Source organism: Lactuca virosa, chromosome 6, assembly GCF_052849685.1.
Source record: "Lactuca virosa cultivar CGN04683 chromosome 6, Lactuca_virosa_CGN04683_v6, whole genome shotgun sequence".
Classification (NCBI taxonomy): domain Eukaryota; kingdom Viridiplantae; phylum Streptophyta; class Magnoliopsida; order Asterales; family Asteraceae; genus Lactuca; species Lactuca virosa.
In genome coordinates, this window is record NC_136431.1 from 198,860,347 (window position 1) to 198,864,736 (window position 4,390).

A 4,390-nucleotide genomic window follows, 5' to 3' on the forward strand; every position below is an offset into this window, starting at 1 on the left:
ACCTTGTGAGCCTATCACCCCAAATTTGATGCCTCAAATGTTTCACACAACACCTACAACTCTTGGAATAACTTGAGCGAATAACACTTTGATCACAAAATTTGCTAGCCCTCCTTGTCTTATATTAGTGGCTGATTTTGCTATCTATGGAGCTCTTTATATAGTGTGTCACATGTAGGGTTACACCATGTAAACCCTAATGGCTTTTCATTTCCACCATGATCCATGGGTTTAACCTCCATGGAGCATCCACGGAGCACCCAATGGGTCCTAGCCCAATCTAGTGAATCATGAAACATAAGCCTACTATACAAGAACAAATGATTTACAAATCAATCCCAATATATTTAATTAGTCTCTTTTTGATCACAAAATTAATTCCAAATTAATTCTTGATCAATACTAATTAAATAATATGATTTCATATTAATATATTAGAACTTATAATATATTAACAAATCGTAAGTGTCCTTTTTCTCATTTTGTCTATCCAGCAGTTGTGATGAAGATGCAACCCAAATGGACCATGCCAAGCCGGGTCAAGTACATACCAAATATAGTTATGGACTTAGACACCTTATCCAACAGTCTCCCACTTGGATAAGTCTAATAACTGTAGTTACAGGTATGACTTCAGGAACCGACCAACAATCATAGCTCTTTCAAAGTCTCGCAGAACTGAGATGATGATGGGCCATTTAAGATAAGTGATCATATAATCCTCTATTCTAGATATCAGCCGAACAAATACATGGAACAATGTCGTACTTATTGTCTAGCAATTTGTTTCCCGTTTCTGATTTGCTTGACATAGAACTAAACTGAACACATCAATTTGGTTCTGACCGGGCCTGGTACAAAGGTAAAAACAAAATCATCAAGGGGCCCAGATATTGCTTTTAATCCTCCAAGGACTAAAAGGAATAGATAAACTTCAACTCATATGCGTGTTCTACTACTTGTTGAATCATACACAAAGGCACGTTTTATAACATCGAGTTACCAATGTGTTTTCGTACAATCAATGTATAACCAACTCATAGTCAACAACTCATATCTCTAGGTTTGAAAACTTATATGATATTACCGTCTCATGATCACTCGAGATAAATTCCATGAAGTGATACAAGTGAGCGTGGGTTGAATCCAATACTCAAAACTTATGAGCACTCATGAATGTTGTAGCAACCATTTGCTATGTCTAGCACATTAGACATCTACAAACCCAATTCATGACAGTCTTGATTCATATCTACTTCCAACATATGACTGACTGTGGAGAGTTTGAATAAAGAAATTATTCTGGAAGTCAAAACATGCAAAATTGAAACAACAGTAAATAATTGACACAAGATAGCAACACTTTACTTATAAATAAACAACAACTTTTATTTAATCATCAAATGTCAATTTACATTTTACAAGCTTCGGAAATAACTATCTAATCTGTAAAACTAATTGTTGGATTAGCGTCTAAGCCCGTAACTATATTTGGTAAGTACTTGACCCGGTTGTGCATGGTCCTTTTGGGTTGCCTTCACCAGAGCAACTTGACAGGGCGATTTATGAAGAAAGAGGTTATTATGGTTTATTAATATATTATATGAATAATATATTAAAGGAGAAATCATATAGTTTAATTAATATTAGACAAGAATTAATTAAGAATGAATTATGTGACTAAAAGACATTAATTAAATAACGGGGACTTAAACTGTCAAATGTGTGATAGTTGAGTATTGGGCTGAGAAGGCTTATGGACTAGGGTTGGACAAAATTAGGGATGTGTTCATCCTAATTTCGGCCATAGAGGCCCTATTACAGAAGCTTCCTTGGACTGCTTAAGGCCTAAGTTGTCCATTAGGGTTTTGACTGAAACCCTAGCAGCACAAGTATATATAGAACCCCTAGGGCATCATATTTTGGCCACTTGAAACCCTAGAGAGTTCCATAGCCGAATTTGTGCCTCTCCCCTCTCTCCAATATCATCCTCTTGCTTGTGTGGTGTTTGTAAGCCATTAGAGGAGTGACACTTGTGACTATAAGCTCCAAGACAAGAAGATTCAAGCCATTGTAGAAGATGTAATCATCTAGATCTGATTTCTTCTGTTGATTTCAAAATATGTATGCTAGATCTAGGGTTTATAAGTCTTGGATGAATTGCTAGTTTTACCGTTAGTAAGCCTCATTCACGAAGCCGATCTATAAGGGGGGTATAAGGTTATGGCCTATAAAACGGCCATTTAATGGGTGTCCAGTCTCACCCACCGCTTCCTTGATTGGTGGAGAGTCGTTAGCCGAACGGGTAGGATAGGGCAAACCTTTCCTTATTAAAAGTATAATGCATTTATAAAGTAACTAAATGTTTTTTCAAAAATTCCCAATCTTAGTTACTATAGGCAAAAGTGAATTGATGCAATTCCATGAAATTACACTTTGCACCCTTACTAAGATGTTAGTGGAGTGTGTGTGGCTAACCGACACACTAATTGGGCTCTAAGAAAAGGTGGCAAAGGGTGACTCATGTTTGTCATACTTAGATGGAGCGTGTGTGGATAACCGGCACGTCGAATAGGTTACTGTAACATTGGGGGAACCATGTATATTTGCATGGTTATTCACACCCGCTTTGTGATCCTCGGCATACCAGTCACAAACTTGTGGGGCATATCGAGATTTAAACATGCCATTGAAAAGTTCAATGAATCTCAAAAGATCTAGGAGTTTTCAATACATTTAAAACTTATCTTTAATTTGTTTTTCATGGTGGAAATTAGTGAATCGTCACTCACTTACCTTCAAATTATTTGCTTGTTAGATTACGACATCCCTCTTCTAATTTGTAAATAATGTTGTTGGATCCTAGCCCTAATTTCTCATTTGGGTGTTTAATTGGGGATTCGTTTCTAATCAAACTTTGTTCATTTTCTTTTCAGATGTCGAACGTCAACAACAACGCTTCTGGCTCAACTTCCTCTGGCTCGTTCTCACTCAGGAACTTGTGTGGGAGAGTGATCTTTGACGAGTCCAATTTCAATTATTAGATTCGTAACATTCGAATGGTCACTTGTTACGAGGACAAAGAGTATGTCCTCGATGAGAAGCTGGAGGAAATCAACATCAACACTGCCTCTGCTGAAGAGATCGCGGCCTTTGAGGCCCACGAGCGTGATGCCACGAAAGTCCATTGCATCATGCTACCGACTATGACTGCAGAACTCCAGAAGTCCTATGAGGACATGTACCCTTATGAGATGCATCAAGATCTGCTGGACCGGTACCACCACAACGCTAGGCAAGAAAGGTACGAGATCATCACTTCGATGATCACTACCAAAATGGGTAATGGAGAGTCCCTTACCGCTCATCTACAAAAGATGCAGAGATATGTCGATCGCCTGCTAAAGTTGAATGTGAAATTTGATGAAGAGCTGGCAATTGACATCATCCTTCATTCCTTGCCTCCCTGCTATAGCCAGTTCCGCATGACCTACCACATGAACAAGGAGGATGTCACCTTGAGCAAGCTTCAACGATTGTTGAGGACAGCTGAGAGCAACCTCAAAGATAAATCTGTTGCATCATCTCCAACGCCTACTGCTGCCCCAGTCTTGGCAATTGGGCAAGGGAAGGTTAAGAAGGGGAAGGCTCCCTCAAAGAGCCACCATAAGGGAAAGTCCCAAAATGGCTCCTCCTCTAGTGGAACCAAGGTTGGTCCTGCTAAACCCAACTCCGACCCCAAGGAGGCAGAGTGCCACCACTACCAAGAAATAGGGAATTGGAAATGAAGCTGCCCGAAATATCTGCAAGATATCAAGGATGGAAAGATCAAGCTGTCCTACGCAGGTATTTGCACTATTAAATCTAATGATTCATCACATGCTATTTCTTGGGTACTTGATACAGGATATGGTTTTCACATTTGTTCTGATTTGTAGGGCCTAAGAAGAAATAGGGATGTGGAGCATGGGAAGATAAATTTGATCATGGGGAACAGAAGATCGTCGCCTGTCACCAGTATCGGAGATTACTCTTTAATGCTCAGTACTGGATTAGGCTTTGATTTAAATAATTGTTGCTATTCGCCAGATATGGCAACAAACATCATTTCATTTCATGGTTTGTATAGACAAGGTTTTAGATATTCATTTGATAATGAAAAGGGTTCTATTAATGCTTATCTTAATTGTGTTTTCTATTTTGAAGCATTGCCTTGTAATGGAATATATGAAACTGTGATGGTTGTAGACAATTTAGGAAATGATGTGTTGTGTATTGATTCTTCCAATGGTTTGGATAAAGCATGCTTGGGGCATTGTCTTCTTGGACATGTCAACAAGAAACGCATAGCCCAACTCCAAAAGGATGGAGTATTGGAGTCATTCGACCT